This window comes from Marmota monax, unplaced genomic scaffold (assembly GCF_021218885.2).
Source record: "Marmota monax isolate L192 unplaced genomic scaffold, Marmota_monax_Labrador192_F-V1.1 WCK01_AAM20220418_F8-fsc00064, whole genome shotgun sequence".
In the NCBI taxonomy this organism is placed as follows: domain Eukaryota; kingdom Metazoa; phylum Chordata; class Mammalia; order Rodentia; family Sciuridae; genus Marmota; species Marmota monax.
Window position 1 is genome coordinate 7,678,587 of NW_026694542.1, and position 27,185 is coordinate 7,705,771.

General features: G+C 38.0%; 1 protein-coding gene and 1 pseudogene across 2 annotated transcripts in view; one reads left to right on the forward strand and one right to left on the reverse strand.

Moving 5' to 3' along the window:
- The first annotated feature begins 2,205 nt into the window (after nt 1-2,205).
- The window catches only part of Spop (speckle type BTB/POZ protein), an 88,895-nt gene continuing 63,915 nt past the window's right edge, over nt 2,206-27,185 (forward strand). For both annotated transcript variants that reach the window (XM_058571530.1, XM_046420458.2), the window contains exon 1: nt 2,206-2,421. The gene's annotated coding sequence lies outside the window, so the exon portion shown is untranslated. The remainder of the gene's footprint in view (nt 2,422-27,185) is intronic.
- On the reverse strand, nt 21,735-22,238 carry LOC124076503 (U2 small nuclear ribonucleoprotein B''-like; annotated as a pseudogene).

The following is a 27,185-nucleotide window of genomic DNA, read 5'->3' on the forward strand; positions in this document are numbered from 1 at the left end:
GCCTCTGCTCTAATTACATTTCTAGATTTTAGTAAATTGAAAGGGAAAATGTAGGAACAAAATAATTAAAACTGAAGAGGAAGTGCATATTAAAAAGGAGAAGCTGTTTAAAATTCTTCCACATAGTGCTTCCAAGGACATCTACAATCGTTTAATCAGCTCCACACCAAATCAAAGTCCTTTGTACAGAGGCTGGTAGGATCATATCTCAGGTGGGCGGTATGGTCCCTTCAGTAGAATGGGAGCCTCATGGCATGGAGCTACAGATGGGGATAAGGACCTCTTCCAGATGGGGATAGGAGCTATAGATGTGAATAGTGTTCTTCCATATCACTGGGGATTCAGGCCCAGCCTGGATAAGCTGCTGGCATGAACTCACTTGTCCTGAGGAGCCCCTCCCAGATCCTGGGCAGAGCCTGACTAGGCTTCAGGGATTCGTTTCAATTGTGAGAAAGCTAAAGCAGGTTGTCAGTGTTTTCATTTTACCTCTTTCTGCATTGATACCCACCACCATGCTCCTTTCTCCAAGGACTACCCTTTTCTTTCTTCCCTGCCTCCCTGTGATCTCTGGTTAAGAGTATAGGTAACTGAACAGTCTCAGTGACATGAGAAGCCAATTGTAACTGGTTATTACTGAGTTACCTCTGGGCCTTTCTGAATTTTCACAGGGACCAAAAACTTTGCTGGCTTTAGCTAGAGGAATGAATGAATGTTTGTTGATAATGATAAATGAAATCTTAAAAAAATTAATAAGATTAGTGTAATCTAATTGAAAAGTTTCAAGTGTCAGCCTAATACACATGACAAAAGCTCTCTTTGTTTTTAAGTGGAGCAGAACACTAACCACATCATTGTAGAATTTGAGATCTCCATCTTTTGGATCATTTTGGCTGAAATGAGGTTTGTGTAAGCTCTAGGAGTTTGGAGTATTTTGTCCATGATTCCTAGGAAGTTTTAAGATGTGGGATTACTGGGTCTACTTTTGTAGCTAAAAGTAAAAGACAGCCTGGCACTATTAGAGGTTTCTCTCCAAACTCCTGTGGCTTTGCTCCTGGGCTGCCAGCCTTCCCTGCTGAACAGGCTCACCAGCCAACTGATGCCAGCACGCATGTGGCAGGAGACAGCAAGCACTGTCTCCTGGAGACTCTCCCATAGGCCTGAAAGGCAGCAGGACTCCCAGAAGTTGTTCCCCAGACAGGGCCCACACTGTTACCCAACGACCACAGGTTGATCTCTTTCATCCTATGCTCTGGGAGAGAGAGAGAGAGAGAGAGAGAGAGAGAGAGAGAGAGAGAGAGAGTGTGTGTGTGTGTGTGTGTTATGATACTATCTCAGTACAGAAGAGGCAATGCAGGATTATTTGGTTTGATTCAGTAAGAATAATTTTTTAAGATTTAAGCTAAGGAAAAGAATCATAGCAATAAAATATATCCCATTACTGACATTATTACTCCCATACAGAGATTATTTTTCCCCCTTGCAGGGCCAAGATGCTTCGAGACTTTCTTTTACTCAACCCAGGAATTAGTGATGGTCCTTGGGAGCTAAAATGTGAGGCAAACTGGGGATCCAGGTGTCCAAGACCACAAATGTCAACTGAATCAACTTCCTTTCAGTTAGTTAGGCCACCTACATACCCTGCCTTCCCCAGAAAGAACGGTCCTTCTTGGTTTTGTTTCGAAATGCTAAATTTTAAAAGATATTTTTAAAAGTCTCTATCATTGAGATAAAGTCCAAAAAATATTTTACTGAGTTGGTTTAAAAAAAATGAGTGAATACATGTAAAAGTCATTGGTAGTCCATAAACTGCTTTCAAACATAGGTTTTCATTGTGAAATGCCTTTAATATTATATCGCCCACTCCGTCCCTCGACTTGGTGCTCTTCCATCGGGTCCTCGCACCTCCGCGCGGCCTCCTGCACCTTACACGCGACCCCCTCCAAGTTCCCGCCTCTTTCTACTCAGGCCCCACCTTCTCCTTAAATTCCCGTGCCCTGGCGAGGCCCCGGGACGCATGCGCACCAGGAAAGGTAGGCGGAGTCTTGAGGAAGAGAGAGGAGGGGCAGGAGAGCCCAGGGAGGGGAGGGAGGAGAGGGAGAGGAGGAAGAGGAGGGGAGGGGAAAAGAGGGGAGGAGGCCGCGTGGGGTGGGGCCCGGCGGGTACGCGCTCGCTGCGTCGACGTGCTGACGCCAGGACGCTCCGGCCGGTGTGTGTCGGGGTGTGTGTGTGTGTGTGTGTGTGTGTGTGTGTGTGTGTGGTGTGTGTGGTGTGTGTGTGTGTGTGGTGTGTGTGTGTGTGTGAGTGCGCGCGCTCGGAGTGTGTGTATTTGTGTATCGGCGGTCCCGCAGGTCCCGGATGTTGCGGACAGTATGAGGCGAGCGCAGGGGGACGGGGACCAGCAGCTGTCGCCGCCGCTCTCAGGTGAGTGGGGGGAGGAGTGTCGAGGGAGGGGGTTATCCTGCCGGGTGGGGGGGCGCCTCCCTTAAGACGTGACTAACCCCATTACTCCCCCACACACATATTCTCTGCCCCATTTCCTACTCCTTGGTTACTTGGCCTATGAATACCAGCACCTAGTCAACCGTCTCTTCTCCCTATCCCAAGCATTCAGAAGACACAAACGCGCCCCCTGCCTTCAGCCCCCCCATCATTTCCCAGCCCCATCCCCCTTGCCAAATAGTGAGCTGTCGCCTGCGGCGAGATGGGTGATTGCGCATGCGCGAGTGTGAACGAGCTGGGTTGCCTGTTCGCTGCCCTTGGGGCGCATGCGCATGACTGTGTTGCAGGGACCTGCGGGATAAAGAGCCCCATCACCACGCGCCCGCCTTCTTCCCAGGCAATGGGCTAGACTTGCTGCCCAATAGTGAGCCTGTTGCTAGTATCTGAGAGGGAAAATTTAAATTATGTGAGTGGCTTAAGGACAAAGCACTATTCGCATCTGGTGTTGCCCTAGAGACTCCCAGACTACCACGCCGCCCACAGCCAATATGACCCATGCTGACCCTTCCTTTGAAACTACCACTGCAACTTCTGGTTCTAAGATTACTTTTCCTCTACTCATGTTGTATCTTTAGTGTAAACTTTCCCTAAATTTAGGAGTAGGTGTCCCAACCCATTTATTCTGGCGGGGGATTTTGATAGCTTTGCTAAAAGAAATGGAGGGGAAATTCCTTTTAGTAAAATTCTTAATTACCCTCACAGAACTAGGTAAGGAAGGGCTGAAGAGCACGCACAAAAGCTTAGGTTAATGTAAATCAAGACTTAAGGATTCTCAGTTACCAGGCCTCCTACTTTGTGTGACCTGTTTGCCTCTTTTTTTTTTTTTTTTGGGTCAAAGATCTTCCTTACAGCTTTTGTTTTAGCTGTACGTTATTAATGCCCTGTGACCATCACATGAAAACAAAGACAGTCTGAAACACTTGATGAACAATAATTTGTCCAGTGAAAGTTTTAATTTTAAATAATGAGTAAGATGTTTTCTTTCTCATTGGAAAATCACAAAAACAATTTAAAATAAAGAATTTTAAGGTACAATAATGTTCCAGTGAACTAGGACCTGGGTTTCAGTTGGCTTGTTATATTTGGTCCTTTAATTTGCTCCTGTGTTATGACTTTCTTGGATAGTTGGCTGCATCTTACTTCTGCCATCAGAAGGAAAAGATAAACTCTTTCTTAGCAGAAGACTTTGCCGAAGAGTGTTGAAATGAATAGCTAAATTGTGGGGGGAGCACAAAGGGGAAGGAAGGGACATTTTCTGTTTTTCAGTTATCCTGCCAAACTTGTCTCCTAAGTGGATAAATGGAAATGGAAAGTAAGCCTTTCTAGTCTTTTCCTTTAATATTCTTTTCTCAGAGTCTCCCCATTCTTAAATCTAGGATCTCGTGTTTTGAGGCCTTAAAGTATGTATGTGTGTATAAATATGTAATGTATGTGTGTGTGTGTTTTTTTTCCACTTCCCCATTTAACCCTGGTCTTATGTGGTTCAGCTGTCTTTTGTGTCATTTCCTGTTGCCATATTACTGTTGGAGCCAAGAGATGAAATAAGAGAAACTACAAGGGATTTGGGGTACATATATCATTCTATGTGCTGGGAAAGAGCTAGAGACTCACCTTTTTTCCCCTCATGCTGAGAAGTATATGTTATTGTGACAGCCCCACACTTAGGATCCGAGTAGTTGGTATCCATTTGGTACTTTGATGATTTCTCCTTTTGGAGCAATCTGTATAGTGACTAGTTTTGTAGTTGGAAATACTTAATGTCACCCATGATCCAGACTTGGGTCAAGGTTCTGGCAAAATCTAGAAGTGAGGTAATAAATTCTGTCTTCTCAGTAGGCTTCTGTCATCTGGGATGCTTTGTTCTTATCTGGAAACGTTTCATCTAGTTGAATTCATTGAAGCTTTGTTTAAAACTTTGATGGTACAAAGGCATGAAATGCTTTTAGGATTAAGATAAGTATTGTTAAGTAATTTGTATTGGTGTAGAGCCTTGTTTAAAAAAATCAATATGGGTAATACATGTACATATATATGAAATAAAATTCAGAAAGTACACAAAGAGAGTGAAAAGCTTTTTAGCGCCATCCTCCTGTCCATCTAGTGACCCTCCCCATAGTCAGTATCTTGTTTATCCTTCCAGAGAGAGTCTATGCAGTTTATAAGTACATATGCCTGTACTTTGGTTGGTTGGTTGGTTGGTTGGTTTTTGTTTTACACAATGATAGATACTGTACCTGTTATTCTGAAATTTTCCTTTTCACTTAGTTTCGTCTTGGTGATCGTTTCATACAGTATATGCAGTATCTCCTTGTTTTTGAAAGATGGCAGGTATTGCATTTTTATAGAGGTATTTCAGCCAATTCTTACTATTGGACATTTGTTTCTAGAGCTACAATTAATTTTTTATATGTACTTGGATATTTGATTAAATTCCTAGAGAAGTGATAGATCAATGTGTGTGTGCATTTTTAACCTTAGATATTGCTAAATTGCTTTCTATAGAGGTTGTATGTGCAACAGTGCAAGTCTGCCTGTTTCCTCACCAGTACTGTGTTATCAAAATTTTTAATCTTTTGTGCATTCTTTATGATTTTAAAGTTAATTATGTAGCTTGTTATGCTTGATTACACAAAGGAGTTGTGAACAAATACAATCACTGTTTTTTTCTTTTTTAAATTTTTTTTTTAGTTGTAGATGGACACAATATTTTTATTTATTTGTTTGTTTATTTATTTATTTATTTTATGTGGTGCTGAGGATCAAACCCAGGGCCTCATGTGTGCAAGGCAAGTGCTGTACCACTGAGCTACAACACCAGCCCACAGTCACTGTTGTAAAGATCAAGGATGGTAGAAGAAATTGTGCAACTGAAAAATAATGCCATGAGAATGAGGCCATGTATCTGGATAACTGCCACATCCTTGACAGTGCTAGGGAGGCATATAAGACCTGTAATCTAATTTCTTCTCTTAACTCTTAGATGCTAGTTTCTTTTTTTTTTAATTATTTTTTATTCTAATTTGTTATATATGATAGCACAATGCATTACAATTCATATTACACATATAGAGCACAATTTATCATATGTCTAGTTGTATACAGATGCTAGTTTCTTTATGTGAAACTCTTAAACCTGTAAGTGATGTTTTGTGATATCCTTTTGATAGCTGTGATGTGAGATTGATTATCCAAATGAATTGCTGTTCTCTTGAAGAACCAGTTAGTTAAGGTGCTTTACTGAGTGCCTACTGTCCCAGGTAGAATGTTGGTATTTGCACTTTTAAAAGTCTGCTGATTACAGATTACTTCAGTATAAGCCATGAAGAAATAGAAAAGAATGAAAAGATGTCTGTGTTTGGAACTTATAGTCTTACTAGGAAACCAGATCTACTGAATATATGAGATATAAGAGGACAGTTAGAAAATAGGATGTGAATAGGATTATATTGGACTTTGTGCTGAAACAATCTTGCAAGGAAGTGATCAAAGGTATAGGAGAATTTTCTCAGGAGGACTTATTGGAAGAAGTGCATTTTGAACCTTTTTACCCTTTTTTCTACAACTGTTTAAGTAAAAATTAAATATACAGAAAAATGGAAAGAATAGTATAGATAACATCTTTATGCCCATCACTTTGATTTAGCTGTTGTTCACATTTCTGCTATACTTGCTTTACCTGTCTATATATGTATATATGTGTTTAGATACATAATATGTACATTTTTGTACTGCAGATATCATAACTTTAAACTTAAATACTTTAGATGTATCTCCTTGAAATACATTGTTCTATTTAATTGTCCTTACAGTACTTGTTACAGTTCAGGCAGTTAATAGTAATGCTGATATTCAGTTTCTTTCAGATTTTTCCCAGTTGCCTTGAACATGACACTTTTTTTTTTTTTTTAGCTGTTTATTTATTTTCTTTCAAACATGTCTCTCTAGTCTTAAAAATACAGAAAAGTTTAGAAACCACACAACATGGGTTTTTTTGTTGTTGTCTTTAAGAAACAAGATCATTTATGTTGTAGCATATACCACTTCTGGAATTTTCCAGTTGTTTCTTAACTATTTAATTTCTTTATCCCTGTGTTACCTATGAACTGGTATTAAGACTAAAGGCTTGATTACATTATCATTAAACATTTTTGGTAAAAAATACTTCTCAGATGTTGTTCTGTTCCTCATGGCATCATATTAGGAAATACATTAATGTCATAGCCCTGTAATGAATAATGTTAAGTTTGATCATTTGTGTTTCAGGTGATAAATAACAGATCTCTTCATGGTAAAGATGTTTTTCACTTTGTAATTAGCAAGTAATCTGTAGAGAGGTGCCCCTCTGGCACCATACTGTTAATACTTCTCCTGCATCCTTTAAAAGGATGGTCCTTGCCTGAATCAGTTAATTCACTGGTTGTTACAAAATGGTGATATCTAATTGTACTAGACCTTTTTACATTGGTTTTAGATTGGTTTTCAGTCTTCAATGAAGATTTTTCTCATCACTTTGGAATAAATGATAATTTCTACTAAAAAGAGAATTTCTTAATTCTTTCAACACTTTTCTAAGAAGGGAGATGGTCAGCTTTAATGGTGGTAAATGAATTTTCCTTTTCTCTCTTTTAGTATCATCATGAACTCATGGTTTTTAATTTATTGTGTTCTACCAACAATTACAATCTTTGTGATGCACAAGATGTTCCATATTTGGCCTGTGGGAGCCCTTTCAGCTCAGTGTGTGAGTGCTTCCTTGCTTTCTGGCATAAGTTGTTCCTGGCTCACTTTGTATTTTTCCTGTCCCAGATGTGAAACCCTCACTCTACCTTTATACATCTTCCCTTTCAATAAATTAGGTTTTTCGTCTCCCTTATGGAGCTTCTGGAACCAAATTCTCAAAACTGAAGGTGCCTTTATTTAACCCTGTGGACTTAGTGTTTTACTTCTGTGCCACTGGCATTGCTGGATTCTAGATTTTAGAACTCACAGCTTCTTTGTCTTAAATATTGAATATTCTTTTCCACCCCCTGTACTGGAGATTGAACCCAGGGCCATTCTACCATTGAGCTACATCTCCAGCCTTTTTATTTTTACTTTTTTATTTTGAGACAGGTCTGAGTTTCTGAGGCTAGTCTGGAACTTGTGATTTTCTTGCCTTAGCCTTTCAAGTAGCAGGGATTAGAAACATGTGCCACCAGGCTCTGCTCTCTTAAATATTCTTTGTAAAAGACAGGTAGTGTCTCTCTCGAAGATAGTGGTGCTTTCCGCCCCACCTAAAAGTTTAGCTAGAAAGGACATGGGGATTTTTTTTTTTTTCCTCATGAGCAACCCTGCTTTTTTCTGAGATGAAAAGTACACAGAATGAAAGACTGAAATTTGTATTTATAAGTTTTGTTGGGGGTGTGGAATTTTCATTGTTGTATAAAAACATCTTCGTATGTATATGCATGCATATATTTTTCTTCTGTTTTCTTCATTTACATACATTTCTTACATGGTTGGAGTATTATGTAAGATTATGCTGTAATAACACATTTTTTTTCCCATTATCATTAGATTTTCATCATAAAAAAGGAGTAAGACAAATTGTTCTTAATTAGGGAATAACTTCAGCTAGGTCGTGAACCCTGATATCCAATTGTCCTAACTCTGGGTCTGGAACAATGCTGAATCCTGTGAATTTCTTTTGTGTACTGTATAGACTCAGGAGAAATGTCAGTGCATCTGCAGTGTTTTCTGAAATTCACCATGCTAATGAAGGTTGATACAAATGAAAGAACAGAACTGCATTCTAAAGCTGGTTTCAGGGGCTAGACTAATTCCTGCCTTAGTAAAAAAAAAAAAAGAGTCTTATTAAATTTTTCCCATGTAGAGTGGTATTTTGAGTTTTGTCTTAACTGATTTCAAGTTACTCAAAGTCAGATAATAACAGTATTCTGATACTTATCTGAAATTCATTTCTCAATTTCTTTTTTACTCTCTTGTCATATTTACAAGGTTATTTATCTTCAACCTGGTTTCATAACATTACTGGCTCCATATTAATTCTGGTTGTGTATTCAGAGAAGCACACCTGTTTCTTGTATTTATAAGGCATGGCTATGCTGACACATTTAATAGTAAGATCTAGTAGCTTCTTTCCCCCCTCACCCTCACTCAGTGCCAGGAATTGAACCCAGGACCTCATGCATGAAAGGCAAATACTGTATCACTAAGCCACATTTTCAGCCCTTTTTTTACTTTTGTTTTTTTAATCCCTCCATATCAGGAAAAAAAAAAATCCTTACAGATTCTTTAGGGAATGTAGAGGCTGTCATTCATAAAATTACTGTCAGGATTGGCAAGGAGTTGCCCAAGTGCTCTGTATGGCAGAGCTGGTCAAGGCAGCTTTGGGATACCTGGGTACAGACCTTAGAGTGGGTATAACCAATGTGATCCTGCAATCTGTACACGTGGTAAAAATAAGAATTCATACCCCACTTGAATCAAATGTATGAAATATGATATGTCAAGATCGTTGTAATGTTTTGAGCAACCAATAAAAAAAAATAGAGTGGGAATTAAATATTCAAACAATAACTCTTGTTTGGCTAGGATGACCTTTGCTCTTGGATGTTTCTTGCTATGAAGCTGTTGGCATAAATCTTCATGCTGTGGCGCCATTTACATCAGAGAAGGGCCTGGAGTAGTTTTCTAAAGCCTCTGGTTTCTCCTGTCTGCCTGTTTATTTATTTGTAAGGGGAAAAATATGTGTGTAATCATTTTCTCCTTAAATTGAGATTTATATAATCCTTTACTTGATATTTAGAAATAGGTAAGCCACATAAAGTTTGCTGTAAATAGAAATGATCTTTTTAATGTAGAACATCATTTGTGCTGTCTTAATTTTTAAAATATAAAATGTGTTAAACAGTGGCACATGCCTGTAATCCCAATGACTCCAGAGGCTGAGGCAGGAGGATCTTGAGTTCAAAGCCAGCCTCAGTAAAAGTGAGGCGCTAAGCAACTCAGTGAGACCCTGTCTCTAAAATAAATTAATTAGGGCTAGGGTTGTGGCTCAGCAGTAGAGCTCTCGCCTAGCACGTGTGAGGCCCTAGGTTAGATCCTCAGCACCATATAAAAAAATAAAAGATATTTTTAAAAATAATTAATTAAAGTGCTGTGAAGGAATAGAAAAAATATGTATTAAATATTAAAAAAGACTTAACACTTTTCTGAATTTGGTTTTTATCAAATTCTAGCTTTGCTACAATTCAGTGTGCACCCTATAATTCTGATTATCATTCTTTAATATTTGTGTTTAATATGGTTTTTGAGATTTACTTGGTTTATGTATAACTGGAGTTCATTTTAATTGCTGTATGGTATTTTACTGTATGAATGTATTGTGTTAACCATTTATCCATTTCCTGCTAGTAAACGTTTTAAGATATTTCTAATTTTTTGTTATTATGCATAATAATAAACATTTTTATTATATTTCCAACATAACCACTTTAAAGTGTACAATTCTGTAGTTGAAGAACATTCACAATGTTGTTCAACAGTGTCTAGAACTTTTTCATCTTGTAATACTGAAATGCTAAACAATATCCACCCCTCTACTTTCTATCTTTAGGAATTTGACCACTCTAGGTGCCACAATAAGTGGGATCATACAGAATTTGTCTTTTTGGTGACTTTTTTCACTTAACATACTATCCTCAAAATTCATCTGTGTTGGGACAGGGTTGTGGCTCAGTGGTAGAGCGCTTGCCTAGCATTTGTGAGGCACTGGGTTCAATCCCCCGCACCACATAAAAATAAAACAAAGTAAAGGTATTGTGTCCAACTACAACTAAAAATAAATTTTTTTTAAAAATTCATCTGTATTGTAGTATGTATCAAAATTACCTTTCTTTTAAAGACTAATCGATATCCCATTGTATTTGTACACCATATATTGTTTATTCATTCATCAGTTGGTAAACATTTGGTTGTTTACAGCTTTTGTTGTGAGTAATGCTACTGTGAACATGGATTTACAATATCTCCTCAAGACCCTCCTTTTAATTCTTTTGAGTATATACCCAGTCTTAAAATTTCTAGAATATATGATGATTCTATTTTTAATTTTAACTTTTTGGTACTAGGTTCTATTTTTAATTTTAACTTTTTGGTACTAGGTTCTATTTTTAATTTTAACTTTTTGGTACCAGAGGTGTTTTATCACTGAGCTACATCCCCAGCCCTTTTATTTATTTTTTAATTTTGAGACAGGGTCTCACTAAGTTGCTTAGGGCCTAACATTGTTGAGGCTTGCCGCAGGCCGGCTGGCTGGGCAAAATAGCTGGGGGGTGACGAATAACTTGTATACGTTGATACAGCAGGAGTAGGAGCCGTTTATTTCAGGACAGGAGCAGTATTTATACATTCCACAAAGCTTATCTAATTAGCATAAACTAGATACATCAGTCAACCAATAAGGAATCTCCACACTTAATGGCTCGCTTTTGTTACTTCTCAAACCACTCCCTCTGGCATTTTGCCAGGCACCATCCAGACTTGTTTACGAACTCTAACATTTCCCCCTTTTGTTTAATTTAAATAATGACCATAGTGGTTTTTACACAAACACCATAAATAATCTGCTATAAGCAAAAGGGGAGGATACAGAATTCCACCATACCAAGCCACTTGATGGCTCCATGCAAGAAGCCCTTGGAAAAATTATACCAGCAATGACACCGTTAGCAAAGTTACAATTTGTTGTAGATTACAGTTTGTTGTCTCAGTCCAGGTAAAGCAGTGTTTCAATAGATTAACTCACAGTCCCGGTAAATCACAGTCCAGGTAAGTTCTGCAGGCAGCTAGCTTAAATCACAGTCCAGGTAAGTTCTTCAGGCAGCTAGCCTAAGCTGTAGCAGCAGAAACAGCAACAGCTCCGAAGTCTTGTCCGTTTTTCAGCCGAAGTTTCATCCGGTTTTCAGCAACACTGGAAATTTTTCCATCCTCGTCCTCACCGGCACTGGGACGAAGGCAGGAACTCTTGCAAAGATGCTAAAGAAAATCCTGTAGCATTCCACTAAGAAAACAACCTTCTGAACAATTAGTACATTATCTCAAGGTTTTTTACATTTAAGTAAGCCTTAATGGTGCTCATTACTCATTAGCTTCCAGGTGTGGGAGAACCATTGTAGTTACTGGCCTTGGAAATGACCAAACATCAGGGACGCCAGTAGCGTCTTCTGCTGGCTGTAGTGCCTGGGCAGCCCCAGATGGCCCTGGGGAGTGTCCCGGACTCAAACTGCTACTGGGCACAGGGAGCAAGAGCCTGCGAGACTGTGCCTCCAGGTCAGGTCTAGATTTGGGCGGGGCAGTGGAAGAGCCAGCTCCCTGGCCAGGAGGCGGGGAAGGGCCAGTCGCCGCCGCCTCTTGGAAAATCCTTGCTGCGCTGTGACCGGCTTGCACACTCGGCAGCCGCCTCTCCGCTTCATGCACCCTCCGGTAACGAAAAGTATTTAGTAATAGCCTTTTGCTGCAACTTTTTTCCTAATAATCCTTCTTCTTCTGAACTTTCTTTTTCTTTCTGACTAGAGTTCCTGGGCTCTTATCAACACATGCCCTAACTATTCTTAGTTCCACTGGGGTGCCTTCTTTCCTTAGTAATTTACTTCTCACCCCTTCCATATTTTCATCACAAAGACAATATAATACACTGAGACAAAACAAGACACAAACATACTATATCAATCTTCTCCATCTTCTTAAAATGGCCATTTTTCCTCTCGCCCTATCTGTCTAGGGACGAGCAGATTTGCTCCCGTCCTATCTATGGACGGGCAGCTTTTTTTTCGTCACTTACCCCCGAGTGTCCCGGGGCTCCCCGTACGGGCCACCAATTGCCGCAGTCTGGCTGGGCACAAATCACGAGCCACTGAAGCAGGAACAAACTTTATTTTTGAACTGCAGGAAAACACTTCACACAGCTCCAGGGGAATCCTCCGAACGCCACGTGGCTGGTCCAGGAACCCCCAGCCGGAAATATCTCTCCCGGAAATCCCTCCTCCTGCACTTCCCCAACCAATGGGAACTCTTGGGGAATCCCCGGAAATCCCCACGAGAACTCCAAAATAGTGCGAGAACTCAAAAGGTTCGGCAGAGGCGGATAGTAATGCCTCGCCTGTCAATCAATACTGTTGGCAAAATGCCAGGGGCCATACAGACTCGGCCGTGGCTCTCAGCAGAGGCTGACCTCAAACTTTCAATCCTCTTGTCTCAGACTCCCAAATTGCTGGGATCACAGGCATCTGGCACTGGCTTATTTGTAATTTTTTTTTTTTAATATTAGTTTTAGGTGGACACAATATTTTATTTTTATATGGTGCTGAGAATCGAACCCAGTGCCTCACACATGCTAGGTGAGCGCACTACCACTTGAGCCACATCCCCAGCCCTTATTTGTAATTTTTAAAGGAAACTCCACTCTATCTTCCACAGTGGTTGCCCCATTTTACTTTCCCTCCCTCCAACAGTGCACAAGTTTCAAGTTCCATACATCCTCACTAACATTTTTTTGTTGTTGTTTTTTAGTAGCCATCCTAATGGGTGTGTTTTAATTTGTTTTAAGTTTGTCTTTATTATTAAAGTTGAGTTTTAAGTTTTAGCATGATTAATTTCTTTTTATGGCTTTTTTTAATGTTTTCTTTTTATGGCTTGTGTTTTTTGTGTCTTGATGAAGGAATACTCCATTCTACTGAGGTAACATTTTCTTCTAAAAAGTTTTAGATGGTCTGGGGATATAGCTCAGTTGGTAGAGTGCTTGCCTTGCATGCACAAGGCCCTGGGTTCAATCCCCAGCACTACCAAAAAAATTAGAGTTTTGCTTTTCACATTTTAACCCCTAATCTACCTGGAATTAATTAATTAATTAATTTTTAAAAAGACTTTTTAGTTGTCAATGAACCTTTATTTTATTTATTTATGTGCAGTGCTGAGAATTGAACCCAGTGCCTCCCACATGCTAGGCAAGCACTGTATCACTGAGCCACAACCCCAGCCCCCTGAAATTAATTTTGATGTTCAGTGTGAAGTAGGAATCAAAACTTTTTTTTTTTCCCCCTGTAAGGTTAACCCTGAAGTATGGTTCTAAATTTCTTTTCTTTTTATTTTTCATAAGGATAATCCAGTGACCCAGCATCATGTATTCGGTAGTCCATCTGCTTCGTTCTACTTTGTAATGCCACTTATATGTTTCCATACATAAAAGCACTTGCATGTGTTTTGCCTCTATTCTGTACCATTAGTCTGTTTGCTTTATTGTGCTGGGTGCTGCCTTAATTATCAGAATTTTATAATAATTGTTCTTACTTGGTAGAGCAAAACTCAGTACCTTTTGTTTTTCTGTTTATCAAGCTCCCTAAAAAACTTTGTCAGATTGGTACATTTTAATGAAGCCATTTGCTATCTAAATATATTCACATAATAAAATAGGCTTGCCTTATCTAATTAGCAACTGATTATTTGTTCTGAATGAGCCTACAGTTTCCACTCAATTTTTAATTTTGTTGGAGTGATTTTCATTTTTATTTAGGAATATGATTCTTCAAATGGAAGACACCAAATAAAACAGTTTGGTATTGAGGTTTATGATGTTAAAGCTTTCTTGATCTTAAGAAAATGGAACCTATTTAAACTAGCTCATATAAAAAGATTTATCAAAAGGAAATAATAATTGTAGAATGCAAGGCAAAGTTGACCAACCAGATTTTCAAAAGAGCTGGAACAAAAACAGTTCCATAGACTTCAGCAATAAGAGCTGATGGAGTCTTGTTCTCTGCTATAAATAAACTTTAGTTTCTATGAGACTGTATTCAGATTCTTGAGGGAGATCTAATTTGGTCAAACTAAGACATGATTTCCTCCAGGTTCACCCCAGTTGTGGAAGGGGAGAGGTAGATTTGGTACATACGGCAATTTGGGGGTTGGCTAGACTCAGAGACTGATTTTCTTGAAGCAGGGATCTCAAACATTGTTGGTCATAGGACTGTTTACACTCTTAAAAATTGAGTACACTAAGCTGGGTGTGGCGGCATATGCCTGTAATCCTAGTAACTTTGGGTGCGAAGGCAGGAGGATTACAAGTTCAAGACCACAAGACCAGCCCCTGTCTAAAAATAAAAAGGACTGGGGTTGTAGCTCAGTGGTAACATGCCCTTTAGTTCAATCCCCGGTATCAAAAAAAAAAGAGCTTTTGTTTGGATTATATCTGTTGATTTTTATCAAAGTAGAAATTGAGATGGAAAACATTTACAGAATAATTATTATTTAAAAATAACAATAAACCCATCTCATTAATGTAATATTCTTATGAAAAATAACTTCAAAAAATGAGTGAAAAGGGTGGTGGCACTTTTTCATTTTTGCAAATCTCTTAAATATCCAGCTTAATGGAATACCACTCGATTCTCATATCTGCTTTTAGATTCAGTCTGATGTGATAGGTGGTTTTGATTGAAGTATAAGAAATATGACTTCAGAGGATATGTAAAAAGTATATGAAGAAAATATGGCCTCAAAGTATAGTTGAAAAAGGGAGAAGTTTTTTTTTTGTTTGTTAGCATTTTCAGACAGTTGTGTACATTCTCTGATACCATACCAAAAGTTGACAAGTGTTTCTTATAAGTTAAGTTACATTGTGGAATCTGAAATTGTATCATGTTATTGTTAAATTCAAATTCATTAGTCTTGTGTTGTGTTTGAATGCATTATTTATTTAATTTTTTCAGAAGTGGGATCTCACTATGTTGCCCAGGCCAGCCCCAAACTGCTGAGCTCAAGTAAACCTCCTGCCTCAGCCTCTTGAGTAGCTGGGACTACAAGTGCATGGCTAAATGGATCTTTTACCCATACATGATTTTATAATAGTAGGCATTGATCATTTAGGAAATTTAGGAGTTAAGCAGGTCTTCCATATGTTTAAACATTTCACAATGCAATATTATTTATTTATTTATGTTATTTAGTTTTATTTACTTTTATATGGTGCTAAGGATCGAACCCAGTGCCTCACACATGGTAGGCAAGTGTTCTGCCACTGAGCTACAGCCCCAGCCCCACAATGCAGTATTTTAAAAGCTCACATTAGTTAATATTACCATTCCATTTCATGAGAAAAGTTTGCTGGTTTTGGGAAGATGTCAGGCAACTGTAAGTTTTCTAAAATTGTAAATTTTTTCATTAAAGCTCGGGTTTTATCATTGGCAACAAAAACTGTCAGTTGTTTTTCTTTATGTGGCAGACTCCATTTTCCAGAAAATGTCTGCTAAATATTCTTGTCTGAATAACCAGTTTGTTCTTTGTTCCAAGAAAAAGTAGCGTTCCATAAAAAAAGTGACCAGTTGAGCTGATAACCCAGTCTTAAGTGCTTTTTTGAAATTATTGTGCTTGAGTATCCTGTGAAGTGCTTTCTTTCATTACACAGAATATTTAAAAGACCTATATTCAAAGGTTCAGATTTGATAAAATAATTTTTATTACTTCCATCAAGAAAGTCCTAGCTGGGTGCTGTGGTGCATGCCTGTAATCCCAGTGGCTTGGAAGGCTGAGGCAGGAGGATTGCAAATTCGAAGCCAGTTTTAGCAACTCCATGAGATCCCATCTCAAAATGGAAAATAAAAATGCCTGGGGATGTGGCTCAGTGGTTAAGTGCCTCTGATTTCAATCTGTGGTAGGAAAAACAAAACAAAACAAAAAGAAAGTGTTAGCACAATTGGCTCCCCCCCCCCCCCATCACCTATGCATGGTGGTGATTCTAGTGCAGTTTGAACAATCAAAAAAAGGCAAGTTTTTTTAGTATTACTATAAAATATTTTTGACTTAACAGACCTTTTAAAAGGGAATTTCAGGGATCTTTGGGGCATATTCTGAGAACTTATAGCCTTAGGAGAGGATGTGGTGGGGAGAAAAGGTCTGTACTTAGATATAACAAGCATTTCATAACGTAATTAAAAAATATATTTATTTTTTAGTTGTAGTTGGACACAATACCTTTATTTTATTTATTATTTTTATGTGGTGCTGAGGATCGAACCCAGGTCCTTGCATGTGCTAGGCGAGTGGTCTACCATTGAGCCACAACCCCAGTCCCTCATAATGTAATTTTACTGACTTGCTAGTGAAATCACTTAGCACACTTAATATGTCAAAATGAATGGAATATTTTAAAAGAGCATAAAAATCTTGAAATGTCAAATTGAATAGAAATGCATCCCTAGGAATTAATGTCTTCAAACACCAGAGTTGTAAGATTTTCAACCAGGTAGTCTTTCAAGTCTATAATAATATTAGAATAAACTGTCTTAATAAACATAAAATTTGTGGTATGTAGTAGTGCATAGAGTTTAACATTTTCCTGTCTGCCTCTTTCTTCCTTCCTTCCCCCTCCCACCCCTTTCTCTCTGACAGGGTCTTATTATGTTGCCCAGGTTGGTCTTGAACTCCGAGCTCACACGATCCTCCTATCTCAGCCTTCCAAGTAGCTGGGACATAGAGGAACATGCCACCACACCTGACAATTATATATAATATATATATTTTAATATTTATTTTTTAGTTGTAGTTGAACACAATACCTTTATTTATTTTATTTTTATGTGGTGCTGAGGATTGAACCCAGAGCCCTCTACTTGCTAGTCAAGCACTCTACCGCTGAGCCACAACCCCAACCCCTTAAGTATATTTTTTTAAATTGCATTTGAGAAAAATTTCTCTAAAAATTGTGTTTAGGAAAGTAATACCTTTTCAGAAAACACATAAAAGAAGAAAAGTCCTGAAAGGAAAGGCTGGGAGTCCACCATACCAGCTTTATTATACCTTTTGGTCATTAAAGGGTCTTGCTAAAGAGAAACAGCCCCCACTTCCTTCCAACTATTTAAGTTATGTTTTGTCACAGATAAGGGAGTAGTGTTGTTAACTGACTTCATTTCAGTGAATATCTATTAGTGACTAGGCGAAAGGCGTTAAAGAAGGTATGTTCTGAAACAGTGGAGCATTAAACCAGCATTATTTATTTGGTGTTTAGAAGAAGAAATCACTGAATTTAGAAAGCTGGGGTGAGAGGAAAGTCTCTGTGAAGGTTAATTTACCCTGGGTTTTGAACAATAGGTATTTTGAATGTTAGAATTTTGATTGGCAGAGATGGAGAAGGGAATTCAGGAAGAAGGTATGTCATAAGCAAAAATGTGGAGGTAGGGAATTTCTATGTTTGTTAGTAGAGGGTTTGTACTGGAAATCATGAGTGTAGTGTGGCTGAGGCAAAAGATATATGGGATTATGAGAGATAAGACTGAAGAGTAAATTGGCTGAGAACATGGAAGGTTTTCTACTATTGCCAGGCACTTGGGTTTAATGTGGTAAACCATGGGGGACATTGGAAATTTTTGAGTTGGGCATGGTGGTATATGCGTGTAATCCCAGGGACTTGGGAGGCTGAAACAGGAGGATCTCAAGTTGGAGGCCAGCCTTGAAATTTAGCAAGACCCTGTCTCAAAATTAAAAGGTCTGGAGGTATAGCTTAGTGGTAAAGCTCCCCTGGGTTCATGATAGCAGTGTACTTTCAGAAAATTATTTTACTTCATTTATTTATTGATTATTGACTAGTTTTTGAATAGTTATTCTGTACCATGTATGCATGAGCCAAGGTATATATAATGGCCACCCAAACAGAAAATTTCTACTCAGAATTTGCAATTTAGGAGAGGAGTTTCAGCAAATAAACACAACTATAAATTATAAATGGTATGAAGGAATGGGATAAATTACTAGTAGGATAATGGGGGGAGATTAAATTTAATTTGGGGAGCCAGAGAAAGCTTGCTGAGACATTAAATATTGAGTTCCTACTAGGTACCAGATGCTGTTCTGGGTCCTGGGAATATAGTTAAAGCACAAAGCAGACAAAATCCCTCTCTCATGGAGCTCATATTCAGGCAGCAAATAGGATTCAATAAAGTATGCGGTATGTGATCACAAGTCCCAAGAAGAGAAATTGATAGGAAATACTGGGTGGGAGTAGGAGTTGCATTGTTAGGTAGAATAGTGAAGGAAGGCCTTTCAAAATCACTACAAAGGTAATGTTTGGGTAAAGGTCTGTAGAAAGAGGAGGAGTGAACTAGCACTCTAGGTAGAGGCCTTATCGAGGGCAAAAGCCATGAGGCATGTATAAGCCTGGCCTGTTCAAGGAACCAGCAAGTCCAGTATAGCTAGAGTTAAGTGAACAAGGGGAAAGTAGTAGATATTAAGTCAAAGAAATTCATGAACGTCCGGCTCCTATATAACAGTGAAGTCCAAATCCTGTTAGAATCACCTGTGGAGCTTTAAAAACTCATACCTGGGCTGCACTCATACCACTTAAACTAGAAACTGCTGGTGGGACTCAGGAGGTAAGAGATGGAGAAAAGTAGATATATTTGAGAAGTATGTTAAAGAATTAATTATAGATTGAATGTGGGGATTGAGGAAAAGAAAAGTGTCAAGAATGACTCCCAGGTTTCTGGCTCAAAACAACTGGATGGGTAGAGGTGTCACTTACTGAGATGGGGGTGGGAGATAAAGAGGAATGGGAGAAGTAGGTGTGGGATTTGGAGGGAAGATCAGAAATCAGGAGTTCAATTTTAGATACGAATAAAGCTAAGTATAAATATGTTGAGTAGGCAGATCTGTGAGTGGAGCTTCAAGTGAAAGCAGAGCTTGAGGTAATAAATTTGTATATCATATGCTTATTGATGGTCTTTAAATTGTCTTAATGACATCATATGGGCTAAATTTGATGGAGAAAGAAGTGGAGGTGTGTAAACTAGCTAGCCTATTCCAGTAATCAGAAAAATAATTGGTGCTAGCATAAACTAGGATAATGTCAGTGGAACTGGAAATGAAGGACTAGGTTGGGGATTTTAAGGATCTGTGGAACCTGTATTCAGTGGGGGTGGGCATTAGGCAAGGAAATAAAGATAACATCAAGATGTCAAGCTTGGATGAATTGATGGGTCTATTAGCAGATATAAACCAGTCAGAATGAGCTGCTGTGGAGAAAAAAGTGCACTTGGTTTTGGATGTGTTGCCCTTTAGGACAGAGACCGCCTCCAGCAGGCAAGCAGTTGGATCTTTCATACTGAATTTTGGGAAAGGGAGGTGAAGTTTGAAACAGCTCTAGAAATTCATTTTCGTACGTTGAAAATGAAACTTTTATGTACAATTGATGCACCATGGGAACAGCAAGATTCATGAAAATGACAACATCCCCTCTTCATTATGACTTCTTAGGCCTTCTATTGTATGGTCCTTGCCTTTTTCTTGCATAATAGTGTTTCCCTTTGGTTGCCATATATAAGCTTACTGCCTTTTTATTCTAGTATATCCGTTCAAGTCTTCTCTTGGGACTTTTACACTTTTTGTTTTCTCATATTGACTCTTCCCTTCCTCTTGGTAGGGGGATAGAAATGCAGACATAATCCAGAAGTTAGTATCTGGGAAGTGGAGGAAGTCCAAGAGATCCTTGCTGAGGAATTGGAGTATGGATGAGCATCTGAAATGGAATGGCTCTGGAAACTTATGAAATTGAAATCCAAACCCAAAGACTACCAAGTATTGGGCACCCCAGTACTCTAAATCTGTTGACTAGAGGTACCAAAGCAGTGGTGGTTCCCTGAACCTTGGTCATATGCGATGATGTGGTGGTGGTGATGGTTGACATTTGGAATATAATTTGACTTGGTGATAACTTGACTCATTGCCATCTATCATGTTTACCACTTAGGGAAATATCTTCTCCATAAAGTAGAAACTTCCTTCAGTGAAAGTTATCATAAATTATTTCAGAAATTTCTGGCTTGAAGAAACAATATAAAGACAACAGGGAATTTAGTTACATATCAGTTTTGACATATTTTTTAGTAGTTATAACTTTTTTTATTTTGGTACTGGGGATTAAACTTGGGCACTCAAATCACTGAGCCACATCCCTAGCCCTATTTTGTATTGGAGACAGGGTCTTACTGAGTTGCTTAGCACCTCGCTTTTGCTGAGGCTGACTTTGAACTCATGATCCTCCTGCCTCAGGCTCCTGAACTACTGGGATTACAGGCCTGTGCCACCATGCCCAGTGGGGTTAAAACTCAATAAGCGAATGTGGCACTCTGAGTGGTGGTGATTGTAGTAAATGGGAGTAATACACTGTGTACAGATCTTTAAAAAGAACTGCATGTAATTTAAAAACTTACACTGTATTTTTTCATAATAAAAGTTTTCATTTTCTGATTATAAAATAATTCATGGAAAAAATAGAAACAGGGGCTGGGGATGTGGCTCAAGCGGTAGCACGCTAGCCTGGCATGCGTGCGGCCCGGGTTCGATCCTCAGCACCACATACAAAGATGTTGTGTCCGCCAAAAACTAAAAAATAAATAAATAAATATTTTAAAAAAAAAAAGAAAAAATAGAAACATATAATGAAAAAAAGTTTAAAAAATTGCCCCAAATACAACCAGGCAGTTTCTTTTTATAAATATTTTTTTAGTTATAGATGGACACAATATCTTTATTTTTATGTGGTGCTGAGGATCAAACCCAGTGCCTCACATAGGCAAGTACTCTACCACTGAGCTACAACCCCAACCCCAGACAATTTATTATAGTTAACATTTTTCTGAATATTATTGGGTATTTCTCTAAATGTGTATTTGCATGTGTTGTTTATCAGTGTATTTTTTCATGCCAGTAAAAAAAGAAAAATCTCTTAAAGTGACTACATAGAATCTGTTGTATGGAGACATCATATTTTATTTGTCCAAGTGCATATTGTGGAACTTCTCTAGTTTTTGTTTAGATAAATTATGCTGTCACGAATAGCCTTGTACATAAATCTATATACGCTGGTCAAATTGATTCCTTAGACTTAACTGCTGAAGTGGCACTACTGTGTTAAAGAGTGTGCAATGTTACATTTTTTTCTTAATCATTCCTTATTTTTTTTTTTTTGTATAGGATATAAAGAAAAGTTTATTGTACAAAATTAAGGCCTTTGTATTTCCTAGATCACTAAGGTTAAAGAAAGAGTGGATGAATTTTTTTTAAGTCCTTCGCAAAAATTTCACTTTCACTTATCCCCCACCTTGAACCATTAAAATGACTTGACTAAATGTTATCAAAGCAAACACTGTGGATAACATCAAGTCCATTAAAAATGACTATCCCAAGTGTTATTTCTTGGCATAGTTGATCATAGCATGGGATAGGGTGATCTTAAACCACCCCTGGCATCTCCAGCCTGCTTGTCATTTTCAAAATTGACACAAGCAGTGTCATACCTTCCAAGTATCAGACTGTATTTCCTTAAAACCAGGGAACAGATTAAACAGCATGGATAACATCATCTTCTTCTCTTCTGGTAAATTATTAAGGAATAAAATATAGTTTTGAGGGTAATCAGGAATCTGAGGATTTGGTGTTGAATTTCCTTGGGTGTTAGCTGAATTTGGAATTTCCCGACCAGGCTTTTTGTTTGCAGTTGTTGCAGTCTGTTCCAGTTTTGGCTTTTTTCTTTTCTTTGTCAGCAAAAAGTGCCTCATATTTTAAATATCGTATCAGAATCTGTTTTTGCATACTGGATTCACATTGGTTTACCATAAAATGGAAATCCTTGTAACTGTCTCAAAGCATTTGTAGATGAGCTCATTTCCTTAAACAGAGCCCTGCCCTCTCATATAGAGATCTCTTCAGTTCTTCTTAATTTTGTCATTCATATTGTTGATATAAATTTATGATTTGGCTTAATATCGAAGTTTGGGTTAGATTCTTCAAGTAGCTTTAGTGCCTCATCTGCTCCTGTTCAAACAGTGAAGAGGTGGGCCAGCCCAGTAGCCCCAGCAACTGTGAAGTACAAGTCACTCCAGTCCACATAAGGCCTTCACTCCTTAGATATTATTTATTTATTTATTTATTTATTTAAGTTATACATTGACACAGTATCTTTATTTTGTTTATTTTTATGTGGTGCTGAGGATTGAACCCAGGGTCTCACACGTATGAGGCAAGCACTCTACCGCTGAGCCACAGTCCCAGCCCACTCCTTAGATATTTTTATAGTTGAAAAGATTTATCATCAGTAAAGGATTTTTAATTTTTTTTTTTTTTTTTTTTTAAGGAAAGGACTTTTGTGTGTGTGTGGTGCTTGAACCTAGGGCCTTGTGCATGCAGGGCAAGCACTCTATCAACTAGCTATAGAAGCCCCAGAAAGAACTTTTTAATAAAGGAAAAGTTACATTCTTATAGTAACTGTTCTTAGCATCTGACAAATTGTGTTTTTTCAAAGTACTTATTCCTATGTCTCATTAGATCCATCAAGAGAATTTAAGGCCAGCTTATGGCATATGCCTGTAATCTCAGTGACTCAAGCCAATTTAGTGACTCCACAATTTAGTGAGACCATGTCTCAAAATAGAAAATAAAAAGGGTTGGGGATATGGGTAAGTGGTAGAGTGTCCCTGGGTTCAATCCCAGTACTCCCCTGCATCCTCTCCCCTCTGCAAAAAAAAAAAGAATTTTGGGATAAAGAAAGACATATACCGAAGGATTATAAGTCTGAGCATCCTATGTTCGTTGTCAGCTCATGGGTTCTAAGTAATAATTATTAACTGCTAAGAAGGTGACAGTAAGTATGATTGGAATTCAGAGTGTACAGGGTAGAGCTTGATCTGAATCTGGAAATATAGTATTCAGATAAGAGGTAGGAGGATCTTCTTGGCTTTCAGAGGGTATGAATAAATGAGAAAGAGATATAGAAATATGAATGAGCTGACCAACAAGTTAGAGTCAGCTAATTGTGAAGAGGAGAGTTTATGTATGATGTAGTGGAAAGGCATGTATGGGAGTGAAGTTAGATCCCAGATGATTGCTTTTATTTTTATTTTATTTTTTTAATATTTTCTTTTTTGTTGTACTGAGGATTGAACCCAGGAGGGGCTTTACCGCTGAGTCACATCCCCAGCCCTTTTGATTTTTTTTTTTTTTTAACTTTGAGACAGTGTCTCACTAAGTTGCTTAGGGCCTTGTTAAGTTGCTGAGGCTGGCCTCAATCTTTTGATTGTCCTGCTTCAGCCTCCTGAGCTTCTGTGATTACAGGTGTGCCTGACTGCTTTTATTTTTACAACATCTTAAGTTGTGCAGTATGGAACTATAAGATAAAGCAGATGTGTAGATGTGGCCTCATTTTAAGCAAACTAGGTATATTAAAGTAACTTTTTACAAGAAATGTAGGAAAAGGGTCATTTATTTATGTATTTATTTATTTTCATACAGTTATTTATTTATTTATTTATTTTTACGTGGTGCTGAGGATCAAACCCAGTGCCTCACACATGCTAGGTGAGTGCTCTACTGCTGAGCCACAACCCCAGCCCCTGAAGGGTCATTTATTTATGTGTAAATTATTCAAATAACAAACTTTCCAATAATACGTATTTATTTTACCATGTAATTCAGTAGACATGTTGCAACTTTGTGGATCTTAGTGTCTTCTATAAAATCAAAGAGTTTAGGCAAGGTAGTCTCTGAAGTCCTTTTCTGACACTGAGATTATTACATAACTGTTGAAGAATAATATCTTGATTTTATGAAATAAGTTGGCCTGTGATCAGATTGGTACCCACTTCTAGCTCTGTAGGTAAAATATAACCCCATATCTGTGGAAACAAAATCCTCAACTGAATGATTCTGTAATGGCCTTGCAGATTTAGATTGATTCACCTTTGGAAATTCAGTTCTCATCTTTTATTTCTGAATGACAGTTATTCAGTTGAAAGAATGTTATGGCTAAGAGCCACAAGAGGATGCTGTGAGGTCAAGAGGGATTATTACATCATAGTCAGTTTTAACATTATCCTCATGTAAATTATCCCTCAAAATTTTCTCAGGTTGGCTTCCTGTTTTATGTTCAGTTCAGTCCCATGATATCTTTAATGTATGTCCAGACTATGTAAATAATTATTATAAGTTCAGACAAAAGATAATTTGGATGTAAATCTTTAGAAGAAATGACAGTGTATTCAAAAGTAAAATGTGTTAAGGATTTCTTTTTACTATCTGTTTTGAATTATTCATATCACTTTTTACCTCCCTTAATATGAATAATTGAGAACTGACTAGTACTTTCTTAAATTCAAGGACTTTCTCTGTAAAGTACATAATCAAAGCTAGTTAATGGCATGCTTTGTGTATTTCTCTCCTAATGTAACATTCTTTTCAATAAATTTTACTACTTTTGACCAAAATAGTACATTTTAAAGAGAACTGAGGTAAGGTGTCACAAGGTAACCAACTAGCTCTTCTGACAGGCTGTCTCAGGATGCCATTAACTTGGTGAGATCTTTAAAATTCAGGCTTCATTCTTCAGTTTTATTGGTAACTTCAGTTGCTTCAGTGTCACTAGAATTGATTAGTGTCAGGTAAAATAGCTAATTCACAGGAGCTGACAGAATGCCATTTTATTAATGTATTTAAAAAAATTTTTTTTAGTTGTAGTTGACACAATACCTTTATTTTATTTATTTATTTTTATGTGGTGCTGAGGATCGAACCCAGTGCCTCGCACGTGCTAGGCGAGCGCTGTACTGCTGAGCCACAACCCCAGCCCTTATTAATATGTTTTGAGAGGTAGTCTTTTCCTTGGCATAGAAAATATGTCATTACTGTCCATTCCCTTTCTAGAGTCAAGGTACTACTTTAAAAGGAAGAATATCTAATATTTACTGAGCAAGTTACCATGTGTCAGGCATTATTCTAAGCATTTTACCTGTATTGAACTCATTTAATCTTTAGAATAACCTTAAAGAGGAAGATAATCTCATCTGTATTTTATAGATGAGGAGTCTGTGACACAGAAAGGTTCTTAAGTAATGTTCCTGAGATTTTACAGCTAGGAAACATACTGTACCATACAAATGAACAGATCACTTGGTGGGACTGGGGATGTAGTTCAGTGGTTGAGTGCGTGCCTACCATGCACAGAGATCCTGGGTTTAGTCCCCAGCATGGTGGGGCAGAGTGGGGCTTGGGTGGGGGAGAGTTTATTGGTAAGCATGGAATCTTATCTAAGAGAAATAAAAACCTTGATGCCATTTCATCTGGATCGTGTTAGAATCACTCATTTTTTTTTCAAGCATTTACTATTTGCAAGACACTTCCTAGACACCTGGCTTACCTTGGTTAATATAACATAGCAAGTGCACTCCAGGGACTCTCAGTCTAGTGGGAAAGAAAAATAATTACAGCAGCAAGAAATCTACACACGGAGATTGAGAAGGAAGTATTTAATTCTATTTGGAGAGATCAGAGTTTACAAAGATGAGGGAGAGGCATTCTGGGTAGAGAAAACATACTCAAAAGATGTCAGCAAAAAATAGTTCATTCTGTTTGTAGGAATAGAAAAAGAAAATATAGCAATTAAAGTAATACTGCAGTGTGCTAATGTCAGGGACTTGACTGCTTGTGGTTGTGGGATGAAGAGAAATATGGGTTTGGGATGTATTTCTGAGGTAAAATTGGTAAGATGTGATGACTGCATTGTGGGATGGGAAGTAGAAGAGTGTATAGGGAGCGGGGTGGGGAATTGAGGCTGACTCCTAGGTTTCTAGTTTGAATACTTGAATGAATGATAGAATCATTGGAAAAATAATCAGGTTGTGGGAGGAAGTAGGGCTATCATTTTGGACTTGTTGAGTTTCATATGTTTATGGGATAGCCGTGTTGAGATGTTTAGTAGTAGAAAGTTGGTTTATGGTACAGAAGAGGTACAGAAGAGATAAGCAGGCATAGAAATCAATAAAATGATAATTGAAGAGTGGCTAGAAGGCAGGATCAAAAGAAAAGGACCATTATTTCTTTTCAGTAAATCCTTGCTTAACCTTTTAGATTTTGTTTTGCCTGCTTTTGACTTGGTAGAAATCTTTTCTTTTTAATTCACAGAACTGTACACCAGAAAGTATAATTTTACTGTATGTAAAATTTTAAATAAACAAGGATATAGCTCAGTTGGTAGAGTGCTTGCCCCACATGCACAAGGCCCTAGGTTCAATTCCCAGCACCACCCCCCCCCCCAAAAAAAAAAAATAAAAAGTGCATCTAGAGTTTTTATCCCAGAATTTTGTGGATGATCTACTCTTTGCACTCTTTAACAATATATGGGTAGGTCTTTTTGTAATGCAAAAACCTCATTTTATTTATTTAATTTTATCTTTTTGGTACTGGGGATTGAATCCAGGGTTGCTTAACCACTGAACCACATTCCCAGTTCTTTTCATTTTTTATTTTGAGACAGAATGTCACTAAGTTGCTTATTAGGACCTTACTAATTTCCTGGGGCTGGCCTTCCAACTTGTGATCCTCCTGCTTCAGCCTCCCCAGTCTCTTGGATTATAAGTGCACATCACAATGCCTGGCAAAAACCTCATTTTAACAAAATTATCTAGGCTTTTCCAACAGTACTGTGACCATGTTTGCAAATAAGTAAGTGTTGAGTTTTATTTTGTCAGTTTTTCTTTTACTTAGTCATCAGTACTTAAGCAAGCAAGAAAGGACCTGAAGAGTCCTCAGACTGAAAGGCACAGTACTAATTCTACTCTTTTTCCAAACAAATTGTGAATGACTTTACCATG